Raw genomic sequence first — 24,752 nt, 5'->3', positions numbered from 1 at the left:
AGAGAACATATAGAAGAAAAATAAGCAGTTTAAAAGTTCAAATTAGTTGGTTTCTGGTGAATCCATTTTTAAATTATAGATTTAACCTGAAAGTCTAAATATTTTTTACATAAGAGGAAACTGATGTTTAATAGGATAAAATAATGGAGACTTTCAATGTTCCATTTTTTTAAAATCCAGATTTTATTAATAACATCTGCTATAAGTGAGGTATATCAGAATAACTACTTCACTACTAAAGTGGTCAGTTCCTTAAAAAGTTCTCTAGAACATTCTTAGAACCATCACCTTAATAGAAAAAATATATATCAAAATAGGAAGATAGTGGGAACCCACTTTAAGCCTACGTTTTGTTTAAAGATTAGATTTTGACAATAGTGTAATCTCTCTTCTCATTTTAAATCCATTTTAATGATGATGTCGATGTACCTCTATGAGTCAATGAAGATCCTTTCAAATATAAATCATAGATGTTTTAATGGCCAAAATATCCTGGGTGCATGGTAGGAATGCTATCTTCTGCATGTTTTATGTTCTAACCATGGATAACCTTAGAATATGGAAACCAAAATGAAATATTGTTACATTCAAAGTGCAATATCAAGGACCCAGACATCAATTTGTTCATTGTCTCTTCTTCAGTCCAGGTTATTCCTAAATCCTGTGGTCAAATGACCTACTTCTGCCTCTTCAATATAAATAAAGGGAGAGCAGACACCAGGAGAAGCAGAGCTCACAAGCATGCTTCTAAGAATATGTCTCCTACTCTTGAGAAAGATAGAAATTCTGAGTTGGCATTTAGGGCAAAATTAGTCATTGAAATATGATTTCTTTAGTGCAAAGAAGTAATACAGCACTTAATTCTGTAATCAAAAAGAGTAATTCCATTCTTCCCTGAGAATTGCATAAAAATTTAATTAGCTTTTCCCGTTGCTGAAGCCAACTAATCTTTTGTCAAGGCAGAGAGGTCAAGAGCCATGAAGTCTGCTGAATCTCACAGTTTTCTACTTGGACAGGAAAAGAGATTTACAAAGGCGTGTCATGCAGGCTACCAGGCAAGACCAGGCCTGTTGGACTGTCGATCTCTGGGTGCTCTGAACAAGACTACATTTGTACCAGGAAACAATTATGTCTTTTAATTGGTTGTTTTTTCCTTCTTGATATACAGTGTTAGAATTAGATTTTTTTTTTTTTTTTGTATTTTTCTGAAGCTGGAAACGGGGAGAGACAGTCAGACAGACTCCCGCATGCGCCCGACTGGGATCCACCCGGCACGCCCACCAGGGGGCGATGCTCTGCCCCTCCGGGGCGTCGCTCTGCCGCGACCAGAGCCACTCTAGTGCCTGGGGCAGAGGCCAAGAAGCCATCCCCAGCGCCCGGGCCATCTTTGCTCCAATGGAGCCTCGGCTGCGGGAGGGGAAGAGAGAGACAGAGAGGAAGGGGGGGGGTGGAGAAGCAAATGGGCGCTTCTCCTATGTGCCCTGGCCAGAATCGAACCCGGGTCCCCCGCACGCCAGGCCGATGCTCTACTGCTGAGCCAACTGGCCAGGGCCTAGATTTTTTTTTTTTTCTAGTGTTAAATAGATAGGTTCATAGTAGAAGCCAATGGAACTGGCTCTTCTACAAAGAGCAAAGTGTGTTGGAGAACTTGGGAGCGGGTTTCAAGAACCTCTTCCCGCAGGGATTTTTCTGAGCATACTTCTTGGCTTTCCTCATATCCAAAACCTCTACAAAATATTTAATCATTTAAATTGTTAACAATTGTATATTGTTTTTAAAAGAAGGATGCCATTTTGGCTTAATTGTAGACAATTTAGTATTTTTCTCCTACCACTGAACCCATTTGTTACCACAATAAAAATTTATTTGAATACTTGTCTCATTTCAAAAAAATGTGTTAAAATTTATAGCACTTTTGTTACCTTATCTCCACTTACGTCCCTTTACTTCATTTGCGACAATGGGTAACTAGTACCCATTGCTACTGTACATTTAGTGAATATTCTAAATAGTTCTTTACAGTTAATGAATATTCTAAATAATTCTATCCTCTATTAAGGAACAAATATAAACAAAATTATTGTTTAATGACAATAATAGCTTTTGCTTTAATTTTCAGTGTCTGTGGCCTTGGATATAATTTTTGCATTAACATCTTTATCATTTTATTTCCCTTATCAAAATTCAGTCTACTTAAAAAAAAATCTGATATTTTTTACACTCTTTCTTCTTACTAAAATTCCAAGGTATGTTATCAGTACTACTTTTTAAATATTTGTTATGATAGAAAGTCATGGCTATGTCTTTAATTTTTTTATTTCCAGAGCCTAGCACAGAAAATAGCTCATACTAATAATGCAATGTAAATAAATGCTTGATTGAGCCTGACCAGGTGGTGATACAGTAAATAGAACTTCGGACTGGAACATGGAAGACCCAGGTTCTAAACCCTTAGGTTGCCACCTTGAGCGCAGGCTCATCTGGTTGGAGCAAGGCTCGCCAGCTTGAGCCCAAGGTCAATGGCTCAAGCAAGGGGTCACTTGCTCTGCTATAACCCCCCGGTCAAGGCACATATGAGAAAGCAATCAATGAAAAACTAAGGTGCCACAATGAAGAATTGATGCTTCTCATCTCTCTCCCTTCAGTCTGTTTTTATCTGTCTCTGTTTCTGTCACAAAAACAAATAAATAAATAAGTAAATAAATAAATAAATAAATACTTGATTGAAAGAATATACAGTGTGTCCGTAAAGTCATGGTGCACTTTTGACTGGTCACAGGAAAGCAACAAAAGATGATAGAAATGCGAAATCTGCACCAAATAAAAGGAAAACTCTTCCAGTTTCATACCTATTCAGTGCAGTTCAATGTGGGCTCATACACAGATTTTTTAGGGCTCCGTAGGTAGCTATCCCATATAACCTCTAAAGACTCGCCACTGACTGATGGCCTACCAGAACGGGGTTTCTCTACCAAACTGCCCATTTCCTTCAAGTGCTTATCCCACTGAGTAATGTTATTCCTATGTGGTGGTGCTTCGTTATAAACGCACCGATATTCACGTTGCACTTTGGTCACGGATTCGAATTTAGCGAGCCACAGAACACCTGAACTTTCCTCTGTACCGTCCACATCTCAACTGGCATGGCCGTGGGCTGCTTGCTCCACTGTATACACGGTGTTACATCATCATCTGCGTATGTGCACATGCTGCCACATCATCCGACAGAAACTGGGAGGGTTTTCCTTTTATTTGGTGCAGACTTCATATTTCTATCATCTTTTGTTGCTTTCCTATGACCGGTCAAAAGTGCATCATGACTTTACGGACACACTGTATTATATTACATTGATTAGTTACATATTTTTCATTTCTTGGTTCATTTTACGTCCCCCATAGTTCATGGCAAACTGTCAGTTCAATACATTATGATCAATGACAAACAGGTAGTTAATGAAGTAGGCTCTCAAAGAAGCCAATGTTCACCCAAGTTCAAGGACTTTTGTCTCTATGTCTTTCCAACTCTACTTTTCTATCATCTACCTAGAAAAGTGGTAACTCCCTCATGCCCCTTATTGAATTCATAAGACCCATTTATAGGAGGGAGCAAGTACCCCAGCCAGCGGCAGAATGAATTAACAGTGAAGTGGAAGAGAAGGACAGAAGTTGATCAAAGAAAGCAAAAGACTGTTTGGCTCCATTGTGTGGTAAGACCAGTGGTGTGTTAGGCATTTTCAGAGAGTAAGTGCAGGTATTTTGATGGTAGCCAAACATGCTAATAATAAAAGTATGACTCTGATATTCTTTCTAAAATGTCATACCTTAACTCACATATGTTGAAGGAAAGGTATTTAAAATGCACAACTGTACAACAGTGAACAAACTTTTCCTGATCTTTCCCATCAAATTATGTAATATCATCACATACTACCTTTTTCATCGTACATTGGCATTATTTGCAACAAAGAAAGGAAAAAAATCTTCTTCCCACTTGTCAACTTCCCATTCTTCCCTGGTTTAGGCTTGGAAAACTAAAAAGAAAAAAAATGAATAGAAGAAAATCCCATAAAGTCTTAGATCTCTCAATTGGATTGGATTGCTCCAAGGAACTATTCCCTTATATCTGACCAAACATGTGTCTATATTGAAAGAAAGGAAGCTGAAAAACTAGTGTTTCATATGTGTTGTTAGTCACTATACTTTAAAAGGTAGGAAGGTTTTTTAATAATAATCTCACCAGAAAGGAAAGGGTAAATTTGCTGTTTTGAACATTTAAAAACCTTAATAGAAAACTGAACAAAACAATAAATGCAGGTTCACCTAGTCATCTTTGTCACTGAGAGCATTTGTGATTTCTCACTGTGAGGTTTGCAGTTCTTGATGTGATCAAATTAGTTTTCCTAAATGTGTGTGTGTGGTGGGGGGCAGAGGGTATCACTTTATTTTGTGTACAGTTTGCCTCCAGGAAGTACAGAAGTAATGCATGGAACTTCCCAGCAATATTTGCTGCACTTTGTTATTATTTGTTAGTTCTTTTTTTTTTTAATTTACTTATTTTAGAAAGGAGAGAGGGAGAGAAAGAGAGAGAGAGAAGAGAGAGAGAGACACAGAGAGAGAGAAGGGGTAGGAGCAGGAAGCATCAACTCCCATACGTGCCTTGACCAGGCAAGCCCAGGGTTTCGAACCAGCAACCTCAGCATTTCCAGGTCAACGCTTTTATCCACTGCGCCATTGCAGGTCAGGCCTTGTTAGTTCTTAAAAGGAATAAAAACTACAAGTAAATGATTTGATGGGAGGGTAGTCACATTGCCTTAGGCCAGTAATTTTCAACATTTACATCCTGTAGCATATATAAACTAATTTGTAAAATTTTGCAGCACATCAAAAAACTGTTATATTTTTTGCTGATCTGACAAAAAAATGTATAATTTTGATTCATTCACACTGGATGGCTATTGTTGTGTTGGCTGTTGTCACTTTTTTATTTGATAAACTAAGGAAAAAGAGGTCAGTGTGCCTCACTAAATAGTCGGGTATTGCATGCTTTAAAAATTCTTATGGCACACAGGTTAAAAATTGTTATCTTAGGCAAACTCAATGCCCCAGTACTTTGAACAAGGGAGAAAACCAAAGACCAAAGACAGTAAGCTTCAAATAAATTCTGCTGAGTAAGAAACATGAGCAACTACCCCTCTCTTTGGCAAATCACACCAAGGGAAGGTTATTCCTTTGATGTGGTACCCCTGGCCCACTCCATCTATGTCCCTATTCCTTAGTCCATAAGAGGGAAGGACCAAATGAAAGAGGGGCACTTTAGATCATGAACATTTGCTTAGCAGGTTCTAAAACCATCTGGGAAAACTTGGAAATTGCTATGGCTCAGCAATTCTTATGTCTTATTTAACATTTTATCTATCCCTATTAACTGGTATATCCACTAACCTTTATTGAATGAAGAAATGATTATGATACCAATGATAAAAATTGCTTCTACAAACTTGTACTTGATACTGTGCTAAGTTTTATGTGTATTTTCTTAATCAATCCCTGCATATTCCACACACACACACACACACACCATATATATATATATACACACACATACATATATGTATATATATTTGCAACATTATAGAGAAGTGATTTTAGAGGTTATCTAATCCAGTTCCCTAATTTAATTTAGGAGGAAGATTAAATTAAACCCAATGTCACAAGGTTAGCTGGTGGCAGAAGTAGGAGTAAATGTGCAGGACTCACTGGGCTTGTTATATGATATTCTTTTACTACTCCCTTCAAGATTGTCAAAGTTAATCAGCATCTAAAGATATTACAGCCAATGGACTCACAGAACCCCAGTTTACGGCATCACCCCACGTCTCAGGGTACGTGCAATGACATAAACACTGCCATAAATGCCGATGTATTGCTTTGTACGGATTCTCAAGAAAGTAATTATGACCTGCATCAGTAGGAAGGAGAGGAATGAATTAATAGCTGCACCAACACTTCATATTTCCCATGAGCTCTTATCTGTACTAGTGCCAATAATAAAAAAAAAATGACTTTGAGTTTTAGTAAGGGCTTGCCCTACAACTGAGTTTCCCCTCATCCATTGGCTGGATCTTCCCAGAAAAAAGCTTTGAGAATCTCCGGCTTGTGTCCCCAAGGAGTATTGCTTCTCTGGCCAAATTCGTGTGTGGAAAGGAGGAAGCCATGGCTGAAGCCCAAGATCCCAAGTCAGGGTTTTCTACCCCTACAGTGTGCAGTGGCAATGCTCTCTGCAAGAAGCTGAGATCCTTCCTGCTTCTCTAACTTTAAACAGAGGAGTATTCCAGGATGTCCTGACATCCCGCTGTTACAAGACTGCTTACAGTAACGCCTGCAAGTGTGTTCAGCATATCACTGTAGGATCACCTAAGCTTTGTTATCTGGTAATGAGGACATTTAGACAACCCAGAACACAGATGGCAGGTGGCAGTCAGTTTTTTGAAAAAAGAAAATCCATAGGAATTATGACATATTCTTATAAAAGAAACAAGGTGGTCACTTTTTATGTGGTCTTCATCAAGTCATATTCTGAAAGAACTTTCTAGTGCTTATCTTTACCTCCAGAAAGGACCATATTATGACCTTCGCCATTTAATTAGAATCCATCTTGGGGTTTTTTTTTTAACACTCAGCTTTCTATTTTTTCCAACACTTACTTCATATACAATCAGGAAGTTTACTTCTGACACAAATTCAAGGCAGGTTAAGCTTGACACATTTAAAAATAAAACAATTCAAGCACACACTGATTTGTGGAGGCAAAGTAGCAAGACAATTGTCAAGTCACTTCTTATGTGGATGGTTCATTCTTTAACAAGATGGATTTAGTCAGAACAAAATAGCTTTCTACTAGAAATCAGAAGACACAGTTGTTGTACTTGGCTCTGGTGGAGCAGTCTTCATTTCAGAAGTAGCCTTGCTCCTGATCTCTAACTTTTCCTCCTTTGGCAGTAATGGACTACAGGGTTGTTCACCAGCCTGCTAATCTCGTTTTTCAAGCAAGATTCCTTGTGCAGTAGCCTGCAGGGTCTAGCCTGATTCTAGCTGTATTTTCTCCCTTAGGTCAACTATAGTCAATTTTCCCAATTTATGATGCTCACCTTAGGTATGGATTTAAAAAAAAAATCCAAGCTTACTTAACTGAAAGGCCTTTGTCTTTCATAAGATCTCTCTGCATCAGGCAGTTTTTGTTTAGGGCCTTCTTTTCACTCCTGGAAGGAGTGATTCAGACTCATGTGGCCAAAGATGTTCCTGGAGTCAGACTCATGCCCAGTTCCTAAGCTTTTCGTGCACAGTTAGGAAGGCCGAGATCTGCCAGCTGAACTGTTTCCTGGTAAGGATTTACTCCTTAGTCTCATGGAATATCTAGAGAAAATCAAATTTGGGACATTGGGCAGCCAGTTGCAGGGATGCTCAGGTGGAGGGCTGTCATAGGTCCCACAAAGCTTTCAGAGAGAGCTTTTCTCCTTACAGCATTGACTATATTGTGTGACAATTCAGAATTCATTAAAAATCTAGTTTAAATGTAAAAAAAAAAATAGATCAAGTCAGGATGACAGTGTTATAACTGGATATCAAATTAGAGGCAAAAAGATAGCAGAAAACCAATAATCAGTTTGAAGCTATTACCTTTTTTACTGCTGTCATCAGATTTAATGTTCAAGTATTATCACTCTGGCTTAAGATAAAATAGGTTTAATTTTCTCAAGTGGTTCAAAATAGCTATGACTTTTTTAAAGAAAAAAAAAGCGCCTGACCAGGTGGTGGCACAGTGAATAGAGCGTCAGACTGGGACACAGAGGTCACCAGCTTGAGCGCGGGCTCATCTGGTTTGAGCAAGGCTCATTAGTTTGAGCCCAAGGTCACTGGATCAAGCAAGGGGTCACTCGGTCTGCTGTAGCCCCCCCCCCCCCCCGGTCAAGGCACACATGAGAAATCAATCAATGAACAACTAAGGAACTGCAACGAAGAATTGATGTTTCTCATCTCTCTCCCTTCCTGTCTTTCTGTCCCTATCTGTTTCTCTCTCTCTGACTCTCTGTCTCTGCCACACACATACACAAAAAAATCAAAATACCACTTTTGGGTAGAGAAAATGAGCCTTACTTATTGATTTTATTATGCTTATTTGTTTCCTCAACCACGGAGTGAGTATTTATTGAACACCTGGTATACACTTAGCTGGGTTGTCAATAGCATAGTTCTGTCTGACAGTCTTTCCTGGACCTCACTCTGGGGAAGTCAGTCCCTATGCCATGTGGACACTCAAGCTACCCTACCGAGCGGCCCAGAAGGGAAGGGAAATGAGACTTCCCTCCTACACTCAGCGTTGTCTTGCCAGCCACATGAATGAGCCGCTGTGGAAGCACTGCCTCCAGACCAGCGAGCCTTCTGTCGGCAATTCGTATTAATTGTTCACCAAGAAGCTCTGCAGTTTCACTTCTCACTAGGCTTGCAAAGGAAGGAATTTGTCTCGTGTGCACTTGAGCCTTTCCCTGTTAGTTCGGAAAGAATTATTTCATGAGCATGGGATTTTCTTCCTCTCATACCATCCAAAGATCTGGGGGTAGAGAACAATGGCTTGCTTCTCGCTCTGAGGCACCATTTGTCATGAATATCAATATGTTCCTATTAGTAGCCATTTCCAGGTGGTCAATCATCATGATGGCACCTCATCTGACACAGAGCTGTCTTTTAAATTGCTAACAAGTGACATCCCTGATGCTCAAATGTGACTTCTCCTTCCGAGAAGATGATGTGGGGTCTCATTGTGGAAAAACTGTCACATTCAAGAAGTCTGAATCTGCTACCTGTTAATATTGTATGAGATTGTTATGGTATGTCTCAAAACAATGCATGTCACACAGGCTTCCTGAGACCAAAATGACCTTCGACAAGCAGAGAAGAAATAACACTTTCTCTTCTTCAGGGAGTAATGGCTCATGATGACTAAGCAAGACATATTTTTCCAAAATTAATATTATTGAGCAAGAAAAAACTATTATGCAAAAAAAGAAATAGTTCTCTTGTTAGGAGCGAAGAGTGTGAGAAGCAGAACAGAGATACCAAGTCTTGAACAGACTCCAACATTAAACTAGTAAGAATAATAGTTCTACGTTGAATTGAATCTATTAATCTCAGCAACCACCTACTTCATTCCTGTATTAATAGTCAATGAGTAGTAGCTGGAGGTGTCTGAAACACCATAACTTTATAAAATGTAAAGTATCTGTAACCATGTTTTACTTCTAGACTACTGGGATTTACTTATGTATTAGGGCCTATAGTTCCATCTGTTGAGGACTAGGAAGAAAAACAAACACACATCTGGTAGCAAGAAATTACAGCAAGCAACCATTTTTAAGTGGAACTTCAATCATTGCTTTTAAACATACAAATTTAAACATGCAGAAGCAAAGAATAGAGAAAGAAAATGGGGCACGTACACACGGCGTGTTTGTAATTAATTTGGGTGGCAGGAAGGTTTTTCTCTGGACTATTAAGTATTGTGTGCTGCTTCCTACTCTACTAATAGAAAAAAAAAATACTATTTGGCTCCAGCAACACATAATACTGCAATATCATAAGCCCTGGAGCAGCGCTTCTTAATCTCTTGCCTGTGAGCTTCCAGGTCCATGGGATTTTAGGGGGTTGATAACCTCCCATGAAGTTGGATGCAATCCATGGTGACAGTGTGAGTGTATGGAGAGTATTTCTCTTTCTGGAATGTGGGTCTTTTCTCTACTTGTCTCTTCCTACCTGGCCTTGAAGACCCAACTCAAATCCCACCTCTTCCTAGATGCCTTCTTAGGCCACTGCATTCATTCTTCCACCCTTTCTGAACTTGGGAAACTCTCCTAGACTCCTGGGGATTTTTTTCACCTAAACCATTCATCTGTCCTTTGGCACATTTTGATCTGTTTTCCCAATATATTAGGAAGTCCTGGAGGACTGAAGGGTGGTTGTCATTTGCCTTGTTGCTTTTGAATCCAACATATAAATATTAATGCTGTAATGAGAGGTCTTCTATGAGTATTTGGTGATTCTGCTGCTAGTGAGAATGTCTGATTCTCTGAGGATTTCTTCTGGCACACTCCTTGGGATCTAAAACTCCGCCCCTAGATCTTCCCTGCTCACCTTGCGCCCACGTTCTGCTCAGGCTGACCTCACTAGATCCCACCGGTACTTCACTTTTCATTGAACCTTTCATGTTTGATCATTTTATTTATAGTATGCATTTATCTCCTCTGCATTGATGAAAAGTGTTCAGATCTGGATTTGGGGAACAGTATTTCTAAATGATCATAGATTGTGTCATAAAATTTGTTCAAGGTTTTGAATACTATTTCTCTAATTTTGTGTTTGCTAGTTTTTCTCTACTGATGAATAATATATTAATCTCCTGAATATGCTTTAGTCTACACTAAAAGAGCAGGTATTCACATTCATAAAAATGTGTCTCCCTCTCCCTCAGTTAAACTGTGATAAAATACTGGAGATATATAATGTGAATTAACAAGACATACTTTAGAAATGTACAATTTACTCGTGTGCATGTGCATGAATATGTGTGTGAACTTTGCCTGTGTGTTTATGCATCTTATGAGATATTGTTTCTTCATTTGCATTGTAACACCTACCAGGAATTCCTTTGTAATCAAAATTGTTTGCCTATTTGGTTGTCCTTTATTAAATTGGAGATTCCTGAGGGATGGGGACCAGAGCTCATTTTTCTTGGAGCTTTCCACTAGGTTCAGCACACACAGTGCTTTGCGTATGGAAGAGTCATACACAATAAATTTTAGCTTAATTTGAAAGAGGGCATTCCTAATGATTTGGAACATTAAAAGGATGCTCATTCGAGCACTGCAAAAGAGCCATGTTAGGTACATGCTTACCGAGACTGCTCCTTCCAGATGGATCGAGAATATCAGGGAGGTTGCAAGTGCTTATCAGCAGAAATGGCATTTCTTGCCACTTGAGAAACACAGCCAGTCTTACCAACATGGACAATTCTAAAGCAGAGAAGAACCAGAGTCTCAAAAGGCTGGGATTTGCTTTTCCTTGATTAACACACAGGCAAGATCTTCCCACCTGATTCCTTAAAAGAGTGTGTGACTCTAAATTGTTGTGGGCAGAGTTTTCTTCCAGATTGAAGCCAAGAACTATGTTTTCTGACCCAGCTCTGCCCTTTGACCCATTGTAGTCTAGGTAGCATATCCCCTGCGTGGGGCCAGCTCAGGGCCTTGCGCAGGTCCTTGCAACACCTGTGAATTGCTTAGCATTGGGTGGGGCAGTTTCATTTTCTGTTAAGCATTTCAGAAGCCATTCTCCCAAAGCGTATGGGACAATCTATGAGAAGCAGAGACTCTGATTGAAGTACCTAGAGGAGGGCTCTGAGAATCCCTTTCCTCTACCTTTAATCCCATCTTTTCTCTTTGTTGTGGGAGGGCTATATTAAAATCCTAAATTCAATTAAATTCAGTTTGTTGGAACTTTTAAAAAGACTTCAGGCTGTGTGACACTTTCCTCCACATAAAGAATGAACATCTTTTCAGTTTACCTAATCATAAAAACCTTATTATTTAGATGGTCTCTGGCACATAGAGCAGCAAGAATGACTAGGAATCTAATAAGCTGTTCTCTCTTTTTATCTGTTTTCAGGCTAACGTTTATCACAAAGCCCTTAGTGCTTTATAAAACAGAGAGAACAGAATCCAGCCACTTTTAAACTAAAGCTTCTAGACAAGTACTGCAGAATAGCTCATCTTTCTATTCTCGTTTTGCCTATAAAGTTTACACATAAAAGAATATTCAATGACTTTTATTTTCCTTTTGAAAGAAGAAAGGTTACAAAAAACCCTGCAAAATTCAAATATCCCTTCCTCTTTAAACTCTGCCTCGCTCCTGGTTCTACCCACTCCCGACCCTGTCCCAGTACTGTAGTTGCACAAGATGTCTCCAAGGGTACTCGCTGATTGAACACTCTAGATTCATGTTTACTTTCTAGGCTCATACATGTCAACTAAGTCCCCTAAATGCATTTCTCCTTACCTCCCACAGACCTATGTGGGATACGTTATAATCCTGAAATGTTTGGCAAATTACTACCCACTTAATATCCATTACATTATATTTAACTGAAGTTTACTATAGAGATTGAGAAAATAACACATCTGATTAGAATAACTAACTCCCTCAGGGAATTAAGTTGTGGATGTCTCTTAACAAATGCTTAGCTCAGAGAAAAACAAAACTAGCTATCTAGACATTCTTAGTGACTACCAAGAGATAAGACTTCCCTTAGATAATTATAATGTGTGCCTACATCCTGGTAGTCTGTTCTGGCGGAAGAATCTTCCTGTGCTTTGCAATTATTTATGCATTTACTTTACCCCCACCTCCCAACTCTGCACCACAAAGATCATTAATATATGAAGAGGCTTCTGAAAAGAACGGTAGTTCTACTTGGTGAATGTACAGAGAATTCATTGTATACTTATGACCCTGTAAAAATGCAAATAAATAGTAACTTCAAATGGAAATTAGATGAAATGTAAGTTTATGTTTCTTCTTTCAAAATTCCTTTTACCAAAATATATACTTGATAAAAATTAGGAAGTTTCCCTTTAGCCTCGTCTCTGCTAGGTTCCTGATGCTCATGCCGCAGTCAGAATAGCCTGGCTAGCTTGCAAACATCCAGGTTTCTGGGCTCCATCGCAGAGGTTCTAATTCTGTGGCTCTGAGGTAGAGCCCAGAACACATAGGTGGCTCATCCCAATGCAAGGCGAGGACTTCTTTTTTTTTTTTTTTTCCTTTTTTTTTTTTTTTTTTTTGTATTTTTCTGAAGCTGGAAACGGGGAGAGACAGTCAGACTCCCGCATGCGCCCAACCGGGATCCACCCGGCACGCCCACCAGGGGCGACGCTCTGCCCACCAGGGGGTGATGCTCTGCCCCTCCGGGGCGTCGCTCTGCCGCGACCAGAGCCACTCTAGCACCTGGGGCAGAGGCCAAGGAGCCATCCCCAGCGCCCAGGCCATCTTTGCTCCAATGGAGCCTTGGCAGCAGGAAGGGAAGAGAGAGACAGAGAGGAAGGAGGGGGGGCGGGGAGTGTGGAGAAGCAAATGGGCGCTTCTCCTATGTGCCCTGGCCGGGAATCGAATCCGGGTCCCCCACATGCCAGGCCGACGCTCCGACGCTCTACCGCTGAGCCAACCAGCCAGGGCCGGCGAGGACTTCTTTTTAAAGAAATATACACTTTATGCTCTAGGCCAGTTGTTCTCAAACTTTAGCAGAAGCCAGAATCTTAACAGCAAGATATAAATTAAGACATAGATTGTTGGTTCCCCACCTCAAAGTTTTTGACTCAGTTGATCTCAGTAGGGCCTGAAGATAAGCATTTTTTACAGGTTCCAAGGTGATGCTGATGTCACTGGCTCAGGGATCTCACTTTGTGAACCACTGCTCCAGGATAAATTAGTGTGTTTGGATCAACACAACATAAAAAAGCTATGCATCCCTATAGCCTTCAATGTTTCTTCAATCAACCCTCATCTACCTTTCCGATTTCATGGAACCCCTAGTCTGAGGCTCCCTGTCATCCAGCCAATGTAGGCTCTTCATCATTCCCTCAGGGTTCAGATCTTTTTTGTTTTGTTTTGTTTTGTTTTGTTTTTTAGATGAGAAGAGGGGAGAGAGTGAGGTAGACTCCTGCATACACCCCAACTGGGATCCACCAGCAACCTCATGCGGGGCTAATGGTCAAGCACCAAGCTATATTTAGCACCTGAGGCTGATACCCTCCAATGAAGCTATCTTCAGCTCCCAGGCTTTGCTCACACCAACCAAGCCACTGGCTGTGGGAGGGGAAGAGGGAGAGAGAGAAAGAAGGTGGAAAGGAAGGAAGGAGAAGCAGATGGTTGCTTCTCCTGAATGCCTTGAGTGGGAATCAAACCTGGGACATCCATACACCAGGCCGACACTCTATCCACTGAACCAACAGCCAGGGTCAAAGTTCAGGTCTTTACATATGAATATGGACCAATGTCTCCACTGAAACCTGGATGTTGTATGCAGTTTGCAAAGCTCAGCACAAATGGTCTTTTTGAGAAGTCTTCCATGACCTCCCAAGTCAGAAGAATTCCTCCCTTTGCAGCATCCATAATACCCAGTGCTTAGTGTGGTTTGTACCTGGTTGTGCATACATTCGTCTTCTCCACCAGATTTTTGATACCCAAGACTAAGTTTCAAACAACTGAGTATTCTCCCTGAAGCTTAGCAGAAAGCATGCCAGCAGGTGTAAAACTGAACAGCCTTGAACACAGTCATTCTCAAAGAATGGTCTACAGACCTCTGGGGACACCTAACACCCTTTTAGAGCCGGGACTTTCAGGTCAAAACTATTTTTGTAATAATAGCCTAATAAGAGTTATTTGCCCTTTCATTGTTTTGATGTTTGCACTGAAGAAAGCCCAAGTGGCTGACACTTTAATATAAATCAAGACATTGGAGACCACGTCATGTTAACACAGATGTATGCATGAGGAGAACTCAAAACAGACAATTCCACCTAACAACATCCTTAGTGAAGCAATAAAATTTATTAACTTTATGCAATCATAAACCTTGACTATAAATCCTTTATGGTGTGTGATAAACTGGGAAATTTCTCTAAACATTTTCTTCAAATGCAAGTATAATGATTGTGGGAAGATAAGCATGTGTGGTTTTTTGATAAGCAAGCCAAATCAGCTGCTTTTTAAATTTTTTTTAGAATACATCACTTTTACCTGAAAAATAAAAAATGACAAACTATGGTTACTGCAACTTGGTGTTTGCCAGATGTTACTTCAGAAATAAACAAAGTGAGCCTGTTGTGTCAAGGAGAACAACTGAAAGCATTTGTTGCTAATGATAAAATTTGAGTTTTCCAGAGAAATTCAAAATTAGGGAAATTTATTGCTGTGAGCTTGACAGCTCCCTAATACTTGAAGATTTAATGATATTAACTAAACTGATTGTTTGATATTGTGAAATGAAATGTGTCACCATTTGGAAGACCTTGAGAGTGGAGTGAACCAATACTTTTGAGATGACCAATTCACGATATTTCAGAATCACACATCCATGAACGAACCATTCGAAATACAATGTATAGCAATGGATTTTAATGCAGCAGACTCCCCTACTTCACTGATATGGTTTCCGATTCCACACTGCAATTCAGTTAGAAGGAATTACTACTTGTTGAGTTTCAGTGTTGCTTCAGAGAAAAATATCCATAATTATCTGAATAGACTATTAAAATATTTAAAAATTTAAAATACTCTTTCCAATGATATATAATATATATCCATATATATGTGTGTTCATATTGAATATATATATATATCTGAAGCTATCTTTTCTTCATGAATTTCAATTAAAATAACACATTACATCAGATTGAATGCAGAGGTAAATATGAAAATCCATCTTATTTATTTAACCAGATTTAAAAGAAACTTATAAAAATATAAAATATCATTTCTCACACAATGGTTTTATTTTGGAAACTATAATTTCTATAATAACATTACATGAGCCTGTAATAGGTTTTTATTGCTATTTTAGATGAATTAATACATAAACATTTTTATATTTTTTCTTTTTAAACTTTTAATTTGGTAATTATGTTCACATATAAATAAAAGCTTTTGGGGTTCTCCCTAATTTTAAGAGTATGAAAAGGTTCTGAGATTTTAACGTTTGAGAATGGCCCCTTTAACCTCTCTGGATACCAAAAATTGCAGAAATATAGACTTCCCTTCTCAGCATGCCTGACATGGACCCTGAATGGAACCATGACAGCTGTGTTGCTGCCTTATTGTTGTCTTGGTGACATCTGAGGAGGGGACTGCATCCTCAGCTCTTGATTATGCACAGTTGTTTGCCCACTCTGGCATCCTATTCCTGTTTTCTGTTGAAAATTACAGTTCTTAAGTCATTATCTTCCCTTTACCAAAGGACTTGGCACTGTATGTTTTTGTCTCACTGAGGAACAATGGGTGATATTTCCTGATAAAGAATGTCAAGCTCCAGCTAACTTGTGAGGAAGAGAGCGCTCTCAGAAGACCTGACATTGCCAGGTGGAAAGGTAGAGACTTCCTTTACACAGGTGCCCGTGAATCCCTTGCCCCCAGTGCAGAGATATATGCAGGACGTGAATGCAGTATTTCTAAAGCCATTAAGGGGAGTGGATCGAATATTTCTTAAAAAGTCTCAAAATATTTCCCTGGACCTGGTCTTAACTTCTGTACCTAGCAATAGTGTATAGACCCTAGAAGGCAGAATAAGAGGAAAGGGGGGAAATGTGGAGATAAAAGGAAAGAAAGAAGCAGGAAGAGAAAAAAGGAGCGAGAGAGGGCGGGGGTGTTAATTGAATATGTGTGTTAGGCACTGTGTTATTCAGAGGTCCCCAAACTTTTTACACAGGGGGCCAGTTCACTGTCCCTCAGACCATTGGAGGGCCGGACTATAAAAAAAACTATGAACAAATCTCTATGCACACTGCACATATCTTATTTTAAAGTAAAAAAACAAAACGGAAACAAATATAACATTTAAAATAAAGAACAAGTAAATTTAAATCAACAAACTGACCAGTATTTCAATGGGAACTATGCTCCTCTCACTGACCACCAATGAAAGAGGTGCCCCTTCTGGAAGTGCGGTGGGGACCGAATAAATGGCCTCAGGGGGCCGCATGTGGCCTGCGGGGGCCGTAGTTTGGAGACCCCTGGTGTTACATGCTTTCTTACATAAGAGGAAATTAGGGAGCAAATCCATTGTGTCCTTTTCCCAGTATCACATACCTGGTAAGAGGTGGAGCCAGATGCGCCCTTTTCATAGCACGTGTTCTTTCCCACAGTGCTATGTCGTCTCTACTTAAAATGCTTGCCAAATTCTACTTCATGAGGTTAAAACCAAACTTCTATAGTTAAATCATCAAATAACTTTTTTCCTCTGGGGTGCAGATTTATGTATCTCCTAGAGACGGTGCATACCCTTTAGAAATATATGGCAAAAATAGGATGGTCTGAGTAATATTAAGTAAAATTGTGCTAGGGTTATAATAAAATCACTGCTGTTCAATATTTCTTAATAATTTTATTAAGTGTTGGTAACATTTATATAAAGGAAGCTAATGAGCGAGTTTTTAATTTGGATTAGGGAAGATTGCAAATTAATACCTAAATAGAAAGCATTTTAAAGGGCCTGCTGGGTAGAAAGAGCATTTTTAGAAACAGGTCTCTGGGATAATTACTACTATCCTCATTTAACAGGTAAGGAAATGACAGCTCAGAGAGGTAAGTGATGTACTCAGTCAGAGAACTCTTGAGTGGCCAGGCTCAGTGGTAAATCATGATAATTTTACTCCCAGGCCCACATGATTAACCTCTGTGTTCCAGCCATATAAAATTAGCATTATCTTAAATCTGGACCATTAGATACAATAATTAGAGACCATGTAATTTTTATCATGAAAAGAAGTCAATGCATGCTACTGTAATTGTTATTTTTAATTGAAAATAAATTACTTTTAAAGTATTTGCAGCTGAAATGTATCAGGAATCATACAAAACTCTCCCATCTACTGTCTGATTGAAGTTGTATTCTCTAATAATATCAATAAAAACAACAGTAGCTATACATTAGTATATGCTTAGTACCATTCTGAATATTCATGTAACTATTATACCTCTTTTTTAAATTTTATTTTATTATACTTTGCATTGAGTATTATTTTGCATTAATTTCAGGTGTGCAGAGTGGTTACATAATCATGTATCTTACAGATTGCTCCCCCTGATATTTCAAGTACCCATCTGGCACCATGCCGAGTTATGACAAGTATTTTGGGGTTTGGGGGGGGTATATACCCAGAAGCGGAATTGCTGGTTTATAGGTAGTTCCATTTTTAATTTTTTGAGAAAATTATAGTTTTCCATAGTGGCTGCGCCAATTTGCATTCTCACCAACAATGCACAAGTGTTCCTTTTTCTCCATATCCTCATCAACACTTATTGTTTGTTGTTTGTTGAATTATCCAATAGCCTTTCTGACAGATGTTAGGTGATATCTTATTGTGGTTTTATTTTGCATTTCTCTGATGATTAATGATGTTGAGCATCTTTTCGTATGTCTTCTGGCCATCTGTATGTCCTCTTTAAGAAAGTGTCATTCAGGTCCTCTTCCCATTTTTTAATTGAATTGTTTGTGGGGTTTTTTGTTGTGTGACTTATTTATAAATTTTAGATATGAACCCCTTATTGGGATGTATTACCAAAAAATTTCTTCTTCCACTCACCATGTTGTCTTTTTGTTTTGTTGATGGTTCTTTTGCTGTGCAAAAACTTTTTAGTTTGATGTAGTTGCACTTTATTTTTTCTTTTGATTCTTTTACTTGAAAAAAAAAGTATTGCTAAGAGAAATGTCAGAGATTTTACTGCCCATGTTTTCTTCTAAGAGTTACATGGTTTCAAGTCTTACATTTAAGTCTTTGACCTATTTTGAGTTTTTTCTTATATGTGGTGAAAGGTGATCTAGTTTCACTTTTTTTTACATGTATCTATCCAGTTTCTCCAACATCATTTATTAAATAGACTGTCTTTACCCAATTGTCATTGCCTCCTTTGTCATAATTAATTGACCATATAGGCATGGGTTTATTTCTGGGCTCTCCAGTTTGTTCCATTGATTTATGTGTCTGTTTTGGTATCAGTGCTATGCCTTTTTTTTTTTTTTTTTTTTTTTGTATTTTTTTGAAGCTGGAAACGGGGAGAGACAGACAGACTCCCGCATGCGCCTGACCGGGATCCACCAGGCACGCCCTCCAGGGGGCGACGCTCTGCCCCTCCAGGGCGTCGCTCTCTTGCGACCAGAGCCACTCTAGCGCCTGAGGAAGAGGCCAAGGAGCCATCCCCAGCGCCCGGGCCATCTTTGCTCCAGTGGAGCCTTGGCTGCGGGAGAGGAAGAGAGAAACAGAGAGGAAGGAGAGGGGGAGGGGTGGAGAAGCAGATGGGCGCTTCTCCTGTGTGCCCTGGCCAGGAATCGAACCCAGGACTTCTGCACGCCAGGCCGACGCTCTACCACTGAGTCAACCGACCAGGGCTATGCCATTTTGATTACAATAGCCTTGTAGTATAGTTTGATATCAGATAATATGATACCTCTAAGTTTTTTCTTCTTTTTCAAGATTTTGTAGTCACAATTCAGGGTATTTTGTGTTTCTGTACAAATTATTGGATTATTTGTTCTAGTTCTATGAGAAACACCATTGGTATTTTGATAGGAATTGCATTCAATTTATAGATTGTTTTAGGTAGTATGGGCATTTTAAAGATGTTCATTTTTCCTATCCATGAGCAAAGTATGTGCTTCCATTTATTTGTACCTTATTCAGCTTCTTTCTTTAATGTCTTATGGGTTTTCAAGTACAAATCTTCTACCTCTTTGGTTAGATTTATTCCTAAAAAATTTTAAAATGCAATTGTAAATAGGATTGTTTTCTTAGCTTCTCTTTCTCATTATTCATTATTTATGTATAAAAATACCAGCAGTTTCTGAATTTTTATTTTGTATCCGTTAGTTTAAACTTATCAGTTCTAATAGTTTTTTGGTAGAATCTTTAGGGTTTGCTATACAGAGTATCATGTCATCTTCAAATAATGACAGTTTTACCTCTTCCTTTCCCATTTGGATACCTTTTATTTCTTCTTGTCTGATATCTGTGGCTAGGATTTCCTGTACTATGTTGAATAAGAATAGTGAAAGTGAACATCCTTATCTTGTTCCTGGAACTGCTTATCTTGTCTTAAAGGAAATGCTTTTAGTTTTTTCCCATTGAGTATGATGTTAGCTGTGCATTTGTCATATATGGCCTTTGTTATGTTGAGGTATGTTCCCTCTGTTCCCACTTTTCTGATAATTTTTATCAGAAATGAGTGCTGGATTTTGTCAAATGTTTTCTTGACATCTATTGATATAATAATATAACTTTTATCCCTTGTTTTGTTTGTGTGGTATATCACATTAATTAAATCATAGATATTGAAACATCCTTGTATACTGGAAATAAATCCCACTTGTTTATAATGTATGATAATTATAATGTATTACTGGATTCAGTTTGCTAATATTTTGTTGAGTTTTTTTTGCATCTAGATTCATCAGGGATATTGGACTATAATTTTCTTCCTTTGTAGTGTCTTTATCTGGTTTGAGGATAATGCTGGCCTTGTAGGATGAGCTTGGGAGTCTTCTCTTCTTTTACATTTTTTGGAATAGTTTGAAGAGGATAGGTGTTCATTCTTCTTTAAATATTTGATAAAAATTTACCTGTAAAATCATCTGGTCCAGGATTTCTGTTTGTTGGGAGTTTTTTAATTACTGCTTCTATTTCGTTGGTTATAATTGGTCTTTTCAGATTTTCTGTTTTTTCTAATTCAGTCATGGAAATTGTATGTCTCTAGCAATTTATCTACTTCTTCATAACTGTCTAATTTGTTGGCTTATAATTGTTCATAATATTTTCTTAAAATTCTTTGTACTTCTGTGATATCAGTTGTTACTTCTCCCTTTTCATTTACGATTTTATTTATTTGGGTCCTCTCTCTCTTTCTCTCTCTCTCTCTCTCTCTCTCTCTCTTTTGATGAATCTGGTTAAAGGTTTATTAATCTTGTTAATCATTTCCAAAAATTAGCTCTTGGTTTCATTAATTTTTTATTGTTTTCTAAGACTCCACTTCGGTTTCTTTCACTCTGATCTTTATTATTTCCTTTCTTGTACTCATTTTAGGATTTGCACTCGGTGACGTCACGGAAATGGCGCCGTGAGCAGCGCGTCCGACAGATCTCCCCTAAATCACAACAAATTTATCAACTAGAAACAGAAAAATTTATTCTCGGAGCATTCCGGGGTTCCACACAAACTGAAAGCAAAAGGACTGTTATCACTTGAATCTGAGAGACGAGGGTGTGGAGGAAGCTACAGCGACGTTCATTCAAGCCGCGAGGGAGTGCGCCTGTGGTGAGTCAGCCCACACTCGGGAGCCGCGAGCAGCCGCGGGCGTGCGCCCGGTACAGTTGCAAAGCGAGCACCGCCCACACTCGGGAGCCGCGAGCAGCCGCTGGCGCACACCCGGTACGGTTGCAGAGAGAGCACCGCCCACACTCGGGAGCAGCAAGCAGCCGCCGGGGCGCGCCCGGTCCGGTTGCAGAGCGAGCACCGCTAACGTTCCCAGCGGCCCGCACACTGCGAGTGAGAGTCGCCAGCCACCGGTGCCCGGAGCACCCCATTCGCGCGCGTGCCCTGGGCATTCCACACGCCCAGAGCGCCCTACTGGCCCGCACACCCAGGGTGTCCCATTATCCTGCGCCTGGTGCGATCCAGCCGCCAGCGGCAGGGCGGGAGAGGCACAAGGGTGGTCTTCTACTTGGGAGATTCTCTCCGTGGGCTGGGCACCTCACCCAGCCATTCAAGCTAACAATCAAGCGTTGGGGGAGGGGCGCGTGCAGGCAGCCTAAAATACCTTCGGGAGCACAGCTGCGACCCAATCACTGAAATTAGCTTAACCCATGAAATCTGCGCACCCTCGGTTCTAACTGATAAGATCTCTCTCAGTTCAGTGACCCAAGACAAGAGGCGTGATATTTTTTAGTGCCTCTCACTAAAGGGGCGGGGGCAACTTCTGATTGATAGAGCCTCCATATTCAGGGATAAACGCTAACAAGAGGGACTTGGCAGATAATAAGATCTATACTACACTAGTCGCAAGCAGAGACTAGTGCCTCTTCTTCCCAGCCAAAACAGGCTACAGAGTGTGGAAAGCCTGGGTTGAGAGGTCCAACTGAATGCTAGGCGCTAAACAGTCACCTTGACAACACTTGACTCCCACCCCCGCCTGATTACACTGGAGGCCCTGACTGCCAGAGCCTTTCCCAAAGCCTTGCACTGAGTGGGGATAGAGTGGGGATTTCCCAGCTCTTTGAGCCTCTTACTCCCCAGGCAGAAGCAGTTGAAGCCTTATAGCTGGATCACCAGGCTGCTAATTCAGGAAGGGGGGACTAGGAGAGAGAATCCAGGAAAGCAAACTCTCTCATCGTTGGACCCTGCAAACGCCAACAAGCCTTGACTACCAGCAAGACTAAAGCCAATTATATGACATTGCCATAGAATCCCATCAACTGCAAATCCCTACCTAAGCGTGACACAGGGGCAGAGCCTGGGGTACAGAGTCACTGACCAGGAAGAGGGAGAGAAAAGAAAAAGAAAGAAGTTAACCTCTCAAAATCAAGAAAAATCCACAGACTTTACAACTTGTTCCACTAATTTTTTTGTTGTTCTTTGTTTCTTCTATCTTATTGCCTTTATTTCCTCCACCTCGGTCCTTCTATTCTCTGCCCATCTTATGCTTCCCTTTTCTTGAACTACACTACCCATAACTGTTACATTTTATTTCTCTTCTTCATCCTCACCCTCCTTTAAGGTTATACTCCAAAACACTTAACTCTCACTCTCTCCTCTTTTGTTGTTTTTTTTTTGATTTGCTTTATTTTGTTTTTTTCTCTTCCTTTTTTATTTCTTCCTTCGTTTTTCTCTTTTTCTTATTTTTTCCTTTCTATTCGTTTTTTCTTTTCTCGTTTTACTTTCCTCCCATTTAATCCTCAATCATGAACAAATTAGTTAATTTGGGACTCAAGGCTTTTTTTGGCTTTATTTTTCTTTTTTGCTTTTGTTTTTCTTTTTTTCTTGTTTGTTTATTTTTGTGGCATTTTGGGTCCTCCCAACCCAAGGTCTCCATTGTATTTAGTCTTCGCTCCACTTAATACAACAGATCTTTACTTATTATTTTTATTATTTTCTTCTTTATTATTCTTTTTTTGGTCCTTTATTCTGGTTCCATCTTATCCCTCTCATTATATCTCTTAGTTGACCATCACTTACAAGAAAATCATCTTATGCTTGTCTAAAATTTTCTTCCTTTTTTTTTTTTTTTTGCATTTAGTAGGTCCCTACTCCCTTTTTTTGCCCCTTGAACTCTTCACCCCAAATCAGGCCCTCCATTATAGGCACGATATTTCCCTGAGGAGGGGAGAGGAAGGAAAGAGAAGAAAGAAAAAAAGGGGTAAATAATAAATTATTACTGTTTTTTTTTTGTGGGGTTTTTTACCTTTTTTTTTTTTTTTTTTTTTTTCTTTTTACTCTTTATTAATTCTAATTAGTGCTATCAACAAGACCACCCTCAGATGTCAATAAGAAAGAGAAAATCGAATATTATGGATACAAAAGAAAGAGAGGTAACACAAATAGATGTGGAAAAATCTATGGAGAAAAGACTTAACATATTGGAAGCCTTGGAGCTAAATGACAGAGAATTTAAAATAGAAATCTTAAAAATACTCAGAGATATACAAGAAAACACAGAAAGGCAATATAGGGAGATCAGAAAACAACTCAATGAACACAAAGAATATATTACCAAGGAAATTGAAACTATTAAAACAAATCAAACAGAAATGAAAAACTCAATTCACGAGCTGAAAAACGAGATAACAAGCTTAGCTAACAGAACAGCCCAGATTGAGGATAGGATTAGTGAAATAGAAGACAAACAACTTGAGGCACAACAGAGAGAAGAAGAAAGAGACTCAAAAATAATAAAAAACGAGAAAGCCCTACAGGAATTGTCTGACTCCATCAGAAAGAATAACATAAGAATAATAGGTATATCAGAGGGAGAAGAGAAAGAAAATGGAATGGAGAATATACTCAAACAATAATAGACGAGAACTTCCCAAGCCTGTGGAAAGAACTAAAGCCTCAAATTCAAGAAGCAAACAGAACACCGAGTTTTCTTAACCCCAACAAACCCACTCCAAGGCACATCATAATAAAGATGACACAAACCAATGACAAAGAAAAAATTCTCAAGGCAGCCAGGGAAAAGAAGAGTACAACATATAAAGGAAGGCCTATTAGATTATCATCAAATTTCTCAGCAGAAACTCTACAAGCTAGAAGAGAGTGGACCCCAATATTTAAAGCCCTGAAAGAGAGGAACTTTCAGCCAAGAATACTATACCCATCAAAGCTATCCTTCAAGTATGAAGGAGATATAAAAACATTCACAAATACAGAAAAGATGAGAGAATTTATCAACAGAAAGCCCCCACTCCAGGAAATACTAAGGGGGGTTTTCCAACCAGATTCAAAGAACAGAAGAAAACAACACCACAAGTAACAGCTCCACCAAGAACACAATAAAACCAAACTTAAACTGTGACAACAAAGGAAAAAAAGGGGGGAGAGGATGGAGATTAACAGTAGCAAAGGACGATGAAGTGCAGAAATACTTATAAGATAGGGTACTACAATGAATATGGTAGGTACACTTTTCATTACTTAATGGTAACCACCCTTGAAAAAACCACCACAAAAACACTTGACTTAAAAAAGGTAGCAACAGAGGAAAGAAGTATGGAACACAAACAAACAAAAACAAATGATAGAAAAACAAAAGAGAAGAATCAAACTAGATACAAAACTAACAGAAAGCAATTTATAAAATGGCAGTAGGGAACCCACAAGTGTCAGTAATTACACTAAATGTAAATGGATTAAACTTACCAATAAAAAGACACAGAGTAGCAGAATGGATTA

Source organism: Saccopteryx bilineata, chromosome 1 (assembly GCF_036850765.1).
Source record: "Saccopteryx bilineata isolate mSacBil1 chromosome 1, mSacBil1_pri_phased_curated, whole genome shotgun sequence".
In the NCBI taxonomy this organism is placed as follows: Eukaryota; Metazoa; Chordata; class Mammalia; order Chiroptera; family Emballonuridae; genus Saccopteryx; species Saccopteryx bilineata.
Note: the sequence above shows the minus strand (reverse complement) of the source record.